Raw genomic sequence first — 12,863 nt, forward strand, 5'->3', positions numbered from 1 at the left:
AGAGTACAGTTGAGTTTCTGGCCAACTGTATGCCCTAGGATTTTGACGGTGGGGTACTCAATAGTAATCTCGTATTGGAAATGGTCATTGCCTGGTATTTGGTGTGGCACAAACGTTACTTGTTTTCCCTTATGACGGGATATAGAACCAGAGGCATAATCTCAAAAGAAGGCTTTGCCTATTTAAGACAGCCATGTGGAGGAATTTTCTTCTTCTGAGTTGGGAATCTGTGGAATTCTTTTCTAGAGGACTGTCAAACATCAGTCATTAAGCATATTCAAGGATAAGATAGCCAGTAAGGGAATCAAGGGTTCACGAGGATGAGGCGAAGAAAGTCAAGTTGAGGATTATCAATCAACTGGCATTCTCACTGAATGGCAAAGTAGCCTCAAAAGGGCTGAAGAGCCCACAGCTGTTCGTATATCTTACAGTCTTTGAAAGAAAACCTATAATCCTCTTCTCATCTGGCCAAAACAGCATGTGGCTGACAATCTCTAATAAACAAAAATTAGTAGCAATCCAAGCATCATATCAAGATCATACTTGAGCTTCCCACTCCAACTTAGTTTTCACAATTTGCATGGTGTCTCACAGACTAGTCAAGCATCTACAGAGACAAAAAGATTTTGATCATGCTTTAAGTAAAATGCGATTCTTCTTCTCTGGCTTTTGAATTAAAATAGCCACACAGCATAAAACTGAATGCCAATTTTTTTGCACATACTACATACCACACACACCTCCAATCCAAAATTTCAGTCTATTCTTGCATGTACAAACATGGATGAGACAGTACTGACTGACATCTGAATATAGTCACACACTCAGCAATTAACTACCACACTATGCCATCATCACATGACTATGGCCTGCACAATTAGGAGGATACAGAAAGCAGCCAGAAGCAAAATGTTGATCTCAAAAAAGTGCTCAGCAGATCTCACTGTTTTGCTCTCCACAAATGCAGAGTTAATGTTTCAACTTCAATAAAATGCTTGTGGAACTTGTCCAATATGTTGAGTTACAAGTTATATTGGCTCAAAACATTAACTAATGTTCTCCTCTCTGCAGATGCAACCAGATTTGCTAAGTTTCTCCATCTCCGTTTTTAGATTGGACAGCTAGTTTGTCATGAATCTGAGAAGCCACAACATTAACCCAAAGGGACACAAAACTTCAACTGATTGCTGAGTTCAGAATTGACAAAGCCCCCACTTTAAGACCAACTGGTGGAGCAATGGAGAAAACCAAATAGAGAATGTAATCAAATAATTGCCTCAGTTTTTGACCATGCAGTTAACTATTTCTCAAAATGTACAATAAATTTCAAGCAATAGTCTATTAGTAAAAATATAAAGAAGTGTTCTTGTGCAGCAGCAGCACCTTTGAAGTTTACATCCTACAAGTTACAAGGCATGACCTGCATTATTATTACATGGGACCTTTGTTAAAATGGGAAGAATAAAACCAAGAAGCAATTAGCACAATTTATGAATCATGAAAGTGTTAACTTCTAGTCAACAAAACTCCTTTCCAACAAAAGTTGATTCATAAAAATTTCATTTTAAATTGAACTGAATATTTGAGATGCATGGGTCAATCAAAAAGATCTTCAGAATCTATGTGGCTGAAATTGCAAAATTTTCTGGAACTCCAAATGCTTTCAGCGTTGCAGGTCAACTAGTGCACCTGCTGGGCTGACATTCACATCCCAAAGATCTGTCTGGCGATCCAATAATACAGATTCCAGGGTTCAGCCTCCCTTGAAACAGGATCCACTCTCAGCATTATGAGACAATGTTCCTCCACAAACAGAATTAAAGGGTAGTTCAGCATGTGAATGTGGTCACCTTTTTGCAAATGACAGTAGTCTATGAAAATTTGCTGTAGAAATCAAGGTAATCACTAAACAAATCACAGCCTTATGGTATTGGCTGTCTAACCTGGATTTAGACTTGGAATTCTGGAAGAGTCAATCTAATTGCATTTATTATGCAATTGCCACAATTCACTGGAGTTGCAACTGGAAAGATAAGCCCCGCTATTCCCAGAGTGATCACAAAAAATGACAAGATCTTTTTAAAAGTATGCAGAGTTTCCCAATACAATGGTCTAGGGACCCAGATTGATAAAGCATTAAACAAGACTATAACACACACACACACACACACACACACACACACACACACACACACCTATAACAGGTATTATGGACTGAAGAAAAATTAGGAAAGCAGTTCAATTGTCCTTTTTCAAAGAGTGTTGAGACGGTGCTGTTGATCAGAATGTCACTTCTTCATCTTCCTTTTTCTGAATGCTTTCACTGGTTTGTAAAAGGCATAGAGTGGCTGGTTCACTGATGAAAGTCTCTGACCTATCGAAAAAGTCAGCTATGACTGGTTTTCTTCAAGCTTAAAGCAGGTTTTATTGCAGAGAACAGAGACCTCCTGGGCTGGTGGTAGTCTGAATAACTTCTGCAAATCTTGGTCACAGCACCCAACTGTTCGGTTGCCTGAGAATCAATCACATAATGTTAAGAGGCAGGAGGCCGTTGTCATTGGTGACTGGTCACTCATCCTCAAACCAAATCGTCACTCACCAACCAATGCTCCATCTGCAGACAATCCCTCTGCTCCAGTTTCTCTGCAACCACTGCTAAAACCCACAGCCATGCAAAGTGTGTTCACAATGAGAATCAAGTTACTGGCATTCAAACCATGCAGTAACTCCGATTTTAAAGCAGTTGTCATTTACAAAAGTGAAAGACACTATTTTTATACAACAATGTGTGGAGCTGGAGGAACACAGCAGGCCAGGTGGCAGAGGAGCAGGAAAGCTGACTATTTTTCTGCTGTCTGCAAATTGGGATATACCAGTCCAAAGAAAAGAAAAACACAGTTGTAAGTGACAATCTTAAGCCATCCAGAAAAAAAAAGGGCAAAAAGGAAAAAAAAAAGGTTGACCTTCTAAAGAAGGGTCTAGGCCTGAAATGTCAGCTTTCCTGTTCCTCTGATGCTGCTTGACCTGCTGTGTTCCTCCAGCTCCACACATTGTTATTTCAGACTCCAGCATTGGCAGTTCCTTCTATCTCTATTTTTATACAGCTGTCTTATAGTTGGCTTGGCAAATGTACCTTTAAGCACCAGATCCATAATATATATATTTAAAGCTATCCACAAAACTTAATATATTTGCATGCCCTACTCAGAAATAAATGAAATATGAAAGGAAACTTCCTCCATTGGTCACTAGCAGTCTAATGCATTGTTCTAAGGGGAATAATTATTTACTATGCACAATGAAACTTGGAAAGCTAGTCTATTTAGGATATGCTTGCTTTGGAAAACAGTTCAGAAAAGGCTTACTAGAATGATTCGTAGGAGGAATACTTTGCCTTTTGGGAAAGGTTGAGTAGGTTGTACCTATACTCACTGGCATTTAGAGGAATGAGAATTGATCTTACTGGAACAGATAATTTAGGCCCATGGCAGGACAGATGATAAGCTGATATTTCCCCTCATGGGGGAAATCTCGTGCTAGAGAAAATTTAAAAATAAGGACTCTTCTATTTAAGACCTAGATAAGTAGTAACTACTTTTGAGGGTTGTTAATGTTTGCAATTCTTTTCCAAGGACAGAGAAAGCTCGACAACTGAAATATATCACAGGCGAAGTACATTTTGGAACAGCGGCAGAATCGAGAGTGTCAGGCAAGAGAGTGGAACTAAGGCCAAAATCAGATCAGTCACAATTTTACTGAATAGCAAAGCTTGCTCAAATTGAGAAGAGGCCGATCGCTGGTCAGGTTTCTAATGATTTTATGAAACTAAAAAAGGTAATGAACAACTAATCAGAACAAATGGAGATCGAAAAACATGTGTCTCTACAAAATGCCATGCCACATTTTTTTCTCCCCTCCATTGTATTCATATCAAAAAAGGTAGACTGAGGCCCCACACCTGGAAAAACCGGAGACTGATTGTATTTACCAAAAATTCCTAAAGAACCAGGTTCAAAATGGTTCAGGCCAAGCAACATCTCAGGAGCACAAAAGCTGACATTTCGGGCCTAGACCCTTCATCAGAGAGGGGGATGGGGTGAGGGTTCTGGAATAAATAGGGAGAGAGGGGGAGGCGGACCGAAGATGGAGAGAAAAGATAGGTGGAGAGAGTATAGGTGGGGAGGTAGGGAGGGGATAGGTCAGTCCAGGGAAGACGGACAGGTCAAGGAGGTGGGATGAGGTTAGTAGGTAGATGAGGGTGTGGCTTGGAGTGGGAGGAAGGGATGGATGAGAGGAAGAACAGGTTAGGGAGGCAGACTGGTTTTGGGATGCAGTGAGTGGAGGGGGAAGAGCTGGGCTGGTTGTGTGGTGCAGTGGGGGGAGGGGACGAATTGGACTGGTTTAGGGATGCGGTGGGGGAAGGGGAGATTTTGAAACTGGTGAAGTCCACTTTGATACCATTAGGCTGCAGGGTTCCCAGGAGGAATATGAGTTGCTGTTCCTGCAACCTTCGGGTGGCATCGTTGTGGCACTGCAGGAGGCCCATGATGGACATGTCATCTAAAGAATGGGAGGGGGAGTGGAAATGGTTTGCGACTGGGAGGTGCAGTTGTTTGTTGCAAACTGAGCGGAGGTGTTCTGCAAAGTGGTCCCCAAGCCTCCGCTTGGTTTCCCCAATGTAGAGGATGCCACACCGGGTACAGCGGATGCAGTATACCACATTGGCAGATGTGCAGGTGAACCTCTGCTTAATGTGGAATGTCATCTTGGGGCTTGGGATAGGGGTGAGGGAGGAGGTGTGGGGGCAAGTGTAGCATTTCCTGCGGTTGCAGGGGAAGGTGCCGGGTGTGGTGGGGTTGGAGGGCAGTGTGGAGCGAACAAGGGAGTCACGGAGAGAGTGGTCTCTCCGGAAAGCAGACAGGGGTGGGGATGGAAAAAGGTCTTGGGTGGTGGGGTCGGATTGTAGATGGCGGAAGTGTCGGAGGATGATGCGTTGTATCTGGAGGTTGGTGGGGTGGTATGTGAGAACGAGGGGGATCCTCTTTGGGCGGCTGTGGCGGGGGCGGGGTGTGAGGGACGTGTTGCGGGAAATACGGGAGACGCGGTCAAGGGCGTTCTCAATCACTGTGGGGGGAAAGTTGCGGTCCTTGAAGAACTTGGACATCTGGGATGTGCGGGAGTGGAATGTCTTATCGTGGGAGCAGATGCGGCGGAGGCGGAGGAATTGGGAATAGGGGATGGAATTTTTGCAGAAGGGCGGGTGGGACGAGGTGTATTCTAGGTAGCTGTGGGAGTCGGTGGGCTTGAAATGGACATCAGTTACAAGCTGGTTGCCTGAGATGGAGACTGAGAGGTCCAGGAAGGTGAGGGATGTGCTGGAGATGGCCCAGGTGAACTGAAGGTTGGGGTGGAAGGTGTTGGTGAAGTGGATGAACTGTTCGAGCTCCTCTGGGGAGCAAGAGGTGGCGCCGATACAGTCATCAATGTACCGGAGGAAGAGGTGGGGTTTGGGGCCTGTGTAGGTGCGGAAGAGGGACTGTTCCATTTGACCTACAAAGAGGCAGGCATAGCTTGGGCCCATGCGGGTACCCATGGCCACCCCCTTTGTCTGTAGGAAGTGGGAGGAGTCAAAAGAGAAGTTGTTGAGGGTGAGGACGAATTCGGCTAGGCGGATGAGGGTGTCGGTGGAGGGAGACTGGTCGGGCCTGCGGGACAGGAAGAAGCCGAGGGCCTTGAGGCCATCTGCATGCGGAATGCAGGTGTATAGGGACTGGACATCCATGGTGAAGATGAGGTGTTGGGGGCCAGGGAATTGGAAGTCCTGGAGGAGGTGGAGGGCGTGGGTGGTGTCATGGACGTAGGTAAGGAGTTCCTGGACCAAAGGGGAGAAAATGGAGTCCAGATAGGTGGAGATGAAAAGTCCCTCTTCCGCACCTACACAGGCCCCAAACCCCACCTCTTCCTCCGGTACATTGACGACTGTATCGGCGCCACCTCTTGCTCCCCAGAGGAGCTCGAACAGTTCATCCACTTCACCAACACCTTCCACCCCAACCTTCAGTTCACCTGGGCCATCTCCAGCACATCCCTCACCTTCCTGGACTTCTCAGTCGCCATCTCAGGGAACCAGCTTGTAACTGATGTCCATTTCAAGCCCACCGACTCCCACAGCTACCTAGAATACACCTCCTCCCACCCACCCTCCTGCAAAAATTCCATCCCCTATTCCCAATTCCTCCGTCTCCGCCGCATCTGCTCCCACGATAAGACATTCCACTCCCGCACATCCCAGATGTCCAAGTTCTTCAAGAACCGCAACTTTCCCCTCACAGTGATCGAGAACGCCCTTGACCGCGTCTCCCGTATTTCCCGCAACACATCCCTCACACCCCGCCCCCGCCACAACCGCCCAAAAAGGATCCCCTCGTTCTCACACACCACCCCACCAACCTCCGGATACAACGCATCATCCTCCGACACTTCCGCCATCTACAATCCAACCCCACCACCCAAGACATTTTTCCATCCCCACCCCTGTCTGCTTTCCGGAGAGACCGCTCTCTCCCTGACTCCTTTGTTCGCTCCACACTGCCCTCCAACCCCACCACACCCGGCACCTTCCCCTGCAACCGCAGGAAATGCTACACTTGCCCCCACACCTCCTCCCTCACCCCTATCCCAGGCCCCAAGATGACATTCCACATTAAGCAGAGGTTCACCTGCACATCTGCCAATGTGGTATACTGCATCCACTGTACCCGGTGTGGCTTCCTCTACATTAGGGACACCAAGCGGAGGCTTGGGGACCGCTTTGCGGAACACCTCCGCTCAGTTCGCAACAAACAACTGCACCTCCCAGTCGCAAACCATTTCCACTCCCCCTCCCATTCTTTAGATGACATGTCCATCATGGGCCTCCTGCAGTGCCACAACGATGCCACCCGAAGGTTGCAGGAACAGCAACTCATATTCCTCCTGGGAACCCTGCAGCCTAATGGTATCAAAGTGGACTTCACCAGTTTCAAAATCTCCCCTTCCCCCACCGCATCCCTAAACCAGCCCAGTTTGTCCCCTCCCCCCACTGCACCACACAACCAGCCCAGCTCTTCCCCTCCACCCACTGCATCCCAAAGCCAGTCCAACCTGTCTCTGCCTCCCTAACCTGTTCTTCCTCTCACCCATCCCTTCCTCCCACCCCAAGCCACACCCCCATCTACCTACGAACCTCATCCCACCTCCTTGACCTGTCCATCTTCCCTGGACTGACCTATCCCCTCCCTACCTCCCCACCTATACTCTCTCCACCTATCTTTTCTCGCCATCTTCGGTCCACCTCCCCCTCTCTCCCTATTTATTCCAGAACCCTCACCCCATCCCCCTCTCTGATGAAGGGTCTAGGCCCGAAATGTCAGCTTTTGTGCTCCTGAGATGTTGCTTGGCCTGCTGTGTTCATCCAGCCTCACATTTTGTTATCTTGGATTCTCCAGCATCTGCAGTTCCCATTATCTCAAAATGGTTCAAATCAGTTTTAAAATTTGCCTCCAACATACTTAATTCTAATAATCCCAGAAGCCATTCCAAAGTAAGTGATGTTCTAAAGGCAGGGAAATAAGCATACAATTCCAGAAGTTACCTTTCCATTCTTATGTGCAAGGTTCTCAAATGGCTTGTTATCAATCAGATAAAAATAGGTAGAAAATGCCTTTCCAACTAAGCAGACCCATTTCAGAGAAGGAATCTACAACCTCAGCCAAGATTGGGCTCACCACATTGTTATGGCAACACATTAGAAAGAACTGAAAACTGGGAGCGCCTTCATAGACATTTCAATGGCCCACAAAAGCCAGTTGCTGAAGCTACTCAATATCACTCAACACTTAAGACTCAAAGATCTATCAACATCTAACAGTTAAAACGTCCCACACTTGTTTTGGTGATAACATCAACTGAATGCAACAACAGTGCTCACAACCACGTTTCTTTTTTAAGAAAAAGGCCATCTACATAGCAGAATGTGCCCTGCACCAAATCCGAGAGGAGTTGTCAATAGTAGCAATACAACGGAGGACCCAAGTAGGATATGCACCAACTACCTGGACCTAACAGAATGTTATTTATTTACTGACCTTCCACCTCCTTCCTAATCCAGAGAAGATAACTGCATCAATAGTTAATCTAAAGTGTAACACGACCAGGAAAGAACTCAAGTTTATTTGTTGCAAAGGCATTTTACCCACGATCCCCATTCAAAATATCTAGTTGCTATCCTGGATAGTTTATCACCAGTCACATATCAACGCTGGCCACAAATCTTGTTTTTTTTTTGAAAAACAATGATCCAGAAACCTTGCTGGAATGTCATACAGGAAGCACAGTGAGAATCCTTCACAACTGCCGATGGCTTACTCTGTTACAGAATAGTGTCTTGTCAACTTTCAGCTACTCCACAAAAGATCATGAGCATGCATGCACCTGATTTTTCCGCTAAGTCTATTGAGGCTGAAATGTTTAAGGGGATGGGCACACTGGAGCTGTTGCTGGACTCAAGTTCAGCCATTGAACTGATTCTCAGACTTAACTTATGACAGGCTTTGTTCGTTATGCAAAAGTTGTACCTCATACTGAGGAAGCATTAGTGCCCAGTTAATATAGAAAATCAGCATCACAAGCAAGTTCTCTTCTGATTTAGCAATCTACACACTAGGGCTGAAACCACTGAGGAGTGGCACACTCAGCCCTGGAACTTTGCGTTTCCAGCTTAAACTTTCAATGCAGGCCTCTTTAAAAATATGGCGTGTACCTAATCTGGGACCCTTCCAGTTCAGCACAAGAGGAACTCTGACTGCCGATTGCAGTAACTGCTGTATTCCAGGCTATGAAGGTCCAAAGATTCTTTGACAATCTATGAAGAGAATTGTGTAAGCTAAATGAACAAGGGGGGATGGGAGACTCAGTTTCATATTTATATGAGTCAGAGGAGGTTAAACGTAAGCTAGATCCAACCGATGTCTCTAGCTCTGAGTGGGGACCTTTTCTAAGCATTCCAGGTGCAGGGTTAACGGCCCATCAGAAGATCAAAGCTCACAGATCATAAGCACACGGCCAGGGTGATGTGATTTAAGATAATGAAACGTGAGGCTGGATGAACACAGCAGGCCCAGCAGCATCTCAGGAGCACAAAAGCTGACGTTTCGGGCCTAGACCCTTCATCAGTGAGGGGGATGGGGTGAGGGTTCTGGAATAAATAGGGAGAGAGGGGGAGGTGGACCGAAGATGGAGAGAAAAGAAGATAGGTGGAGAGGAGAGTATTAGGTGGGGAGGTGATAGGTCAGTCCAGGGAAGACGGACAGGTCAAGGAGGTGGGATGAGGATAGTAGGTAGGAGATGGAGGTGCGGCTTGGGGTGGGAGGAAGGGATGGGTGAGAGGAAGAACAGGTTAGGGAGGCAGAGACAGGTTGGACTGGTTTTGGGATGCAGTGGTTGGAGGGGAAGAGCTGGGCTGGTTGTGTGGTGCAGTGGGGGGAGGGGACGAACTGGGCTGGTTTTGGGATGCGGTGGGGGAAGGGGAGATTTTGAAACTGGTGAAGTCCACATTGATACCATTGGGCTGCAGGGTTCCCAAGCGGAATATGGAGTTGCTGTTCCTGCAACTGGGATCCCACAGTGTGGGGCAGGGTCCTTCCAGCACCTGACTATCTGGAAAGAAAAAAAACAGACCTGGGTCTTACTAGCTACAGTGAATTGTAGTATCATTCACTTGTTCAGTATAAATGGAACCATACCACAGCATAACTCCTCAGAAGGAAGAAAGAAAATGATAAAATAAAACAGCCTTTTAAAATGTCACCCAGTAACACTAAGCAATGTTGTCTAAAGCACTAGTGGGCCATTGATCAAGAGCATACTGCCAGATGTTTCAAAGATTTGAAGAATGAAGCAGCAATTTTAAACACTGTGCCAAGAAATGAAGGGGTTATTTTTCAATCCCACTGAACAGAGTGGCCAGATACTGGATGGGTCGTGGTGGAACAGAACACAGTGGAGCACTCTGCTCAATTTTTACAAAAATAAGATCAACCTTTACATAACTTGTCAGTCTTAAATAATGTGTCATGCAAATCCTATTTTGTTTGTATAAAGTAGTGATCTAAATGTACCAGGAATAAATGTTATTACTCTTTACAGAAGGAAAATTCATTGACTACTGGGAATTGTAATGTACCTGCATACGGTCAGATTGTTCTTTGGAATATTTTAAGTACAAGCACTGAAAAACAGAAGTTTTATACAACTCCTTTGGGACAGTATTACATCCTAATTAACTGTCACTTCTGGTGATTACATTACCCAGGGTCTTGCATTTTACAAGGCAGCATGTGTCAGAGTACATTAATAAGCAGGTTAGAAAGGCACAATGTCTGCAATGTTACGTTAAACTTGTGAGTCCAACAACTTTATGCCTATCTCCTTAAACATTTCAGGCTCAATGTACTTATATTCAGTATCATGGTCCAATTTACTTCTGCAGTGGAGAGAGATGATCGCACATAGCACTTATGTTAAAAGTAGAGAGATTATAAAATCACCATAGGTTACAGAATAACTCCACTCTGGACTAGCTGTGCAGATGAATTTAATCTCCATTAATTTGAAATTACACAATCTATACAAAAGTGAAACAAAACACAGGCATATAAAAAGCAAAAACAAGGAAAATAGTTTATTTAAACCAAGAACAAAGTATTTTGCCAAACTTTGCCAAACACCTAACAAAATAATTCTGTGCTGAAATTGTAGTGTTCCTATAAAGTGCCTGTAAGTGACACCATGTTAAGCAAATCAGGTTTTCCCTTAAAACGAGTGAAAAAGTTAGGCACTATAGGACGTCATCAGAAGAGGTCATGAAAACAATATGCCCTTCAAGTTCAAATACTGCACATCTAAATTCCATTTGCAAAATAATTATAATAGTGTTAAATCTTTCCACTTACCACCTGCTTGTCAACCCTCTGCTCACCACCTCCTCAAACAGCCCTTTTATAAATCACTCCCACTTGTGGCTTCTTTCCTCACAGCGTCAGCTTCCCTATCCCAAACCCTTGCTGCGAAAGGCTGGGTTCAAGGAAGTAAGCAGGCCTGTGTGTGGGAGGGTTGGGGAGGGAAGTGGAAAGGAGCGAGGCAGCGAGGGCAACAAACCAGTCACAGAAAAGGGCAGGGTGTGTACTTAAAAACTGATTCTATCAATAATTCCTCACCCAGAACTGTACAAAGAAGTTGCTATTTTTCCCAAGACTGACCAAATGCCTCTGCTCACTCTCGCTCCAACTTATCACTGACCAAGATGTCAACTTATGTATGTTACTATAGTGCAAATCCCAACGCCAATTGCACATATTCTTACAACTGTAAGAGGAACAATATACTGATAGTCAAGCCCAACCAGTCCAACAGTTGCACCATTAATAGAAGTACATTTGTCAAAATGGCCATTGCTTCTCCTTTGTACAACAGGTTTGGTTTAATTCAGTTGGATGATTTGTGATGTAGAGTGACATCAAAAGATTGGGTTCAGTTACTGCACTGGCTGAGGTCACCATGAAGGAAGGATTTTTCTTCTCAACTTCTCCTCTTGCCCGAGGCGTGGTGACCCTCAGACGAAACAACCAGTCATCTCTCTCTCATTAGAGAGTAGCAACTATGGTCTGGTATTACAACGGCAACTTTATCTTTAACTATTCAGAATAAGAGACACTTGCAGGAGGCTTTTAACTGAAAATAATCCCTTTATTACAAATAAAATTCTTAAAGCAAATTGCAAACGCTTGTTAACATCTAAGTCACAATCTGAAATTAAAACTACATGCCCCTTAATTTTAAACTCAGACATGCACAGACAAAAGATGTTCCTGCAGAGATTTTTAAACAGAATTCAAGAAGGGAAAATAATTTGTTCATAAAAGGTAAAAGGAATTAAATCCTGTTGCAAACAATGGATAGAAGGTGATGACATCTTTCATCCACAGGCATTTCTGCTGACAAAGTCAAATTGCAGACAGCCATTAAATAACGGTAGAACTGTTGTTTTGATCAACCTGGATTCAAGTCTTTATCAATTAGTTACAGTCCAGTACTTAAAGCTTTCCAGAAGCACACCATCATCTGGAGTATCCAATAGGTTTTCAGGCACTTGTACTGAGAAATCAAATTTCAGAAGGAGCCTTGCGGCGTTCGGGGTGTTTTCTTCACTTACTCCAAACATCTATAAGACAAAATTGAAGGCACAAAAAAGGGTTGCATTGCAACCAATTGTGCAGAAGGCTCTTACTCATTTACAATGTTATCTTTTTGATTAAGACGGGCAACAAGGTTCAACTTTTAGCTACATGAAAGTTTTGCTCAGCTAGTTTTTTGGAAATTAATTGTTTTTTTTTCTGAAAATAATTGATTTAAAGTATATACTAAACTGTTGACCTGCAAATACAATGCTGGCATTTATTTTGAAAGGACTAGAACATAAAAGCAGGGTGTACTTCTGAGACTTCATAAAGTTCTGGTCAGACCACATTTAGAATATTGTGAGCAATTCTGGGCCCCATACTTCAGGAAGGATGTACTGGCCCTGAAGTGGTCCGGAGAAAGTTCACAAGAACGATCCCAGGAACGAAAGGCTTAACTTGAAGAATATTTGAGGACTCTGGGCCTATTCTCTATGGAGTTTAGGAAGAGAAGGGGGGAAATCTGATTGAAATTTACAGAAAACTGAACAGCCTTGACAGAGTGGGCTTTGGGAAAATGTTCCCGTTGGCAGGAGAGACGAGGATCTGAGGGCACAGCTTACAGTAAACGGAAGATCCTTTATAACA

At 44.5% G+C, this 12,863-nt stretch overlaps 1 protein-coding gene across 2 annotated transcripts in view; it reads right to left on the minus strand.

Annotated features, from left to right (window-relative positions):
* Window positions 1–12,863, minus strand: part of LOC125462759 (AT-rich interactive domain-containing protein 2-like) — a 226,919-nt gene that overhangs the window by 152,645 nt on the left and 61,411 nt on the right. The gene's annotated exons all lie outside the window — the stretch shown is intronic.

Source organism: Stegostoma tigrinum, chromosome 21 (assembly GCF_030684315.1).
Source record: "Stegostoma tigrinum isolate sSteTig4 chromosome 21, sSteTig4.hap1, whole genome shotgun sequence".
In the NCBI taxonomy this organism is placed as follows: Eukaryota; Metazoa; Chordata; class Chondrichthyes; order Orectolobiformes; family Stegostomatidae; genus Stegostoma; species Stegostoma tigrinum.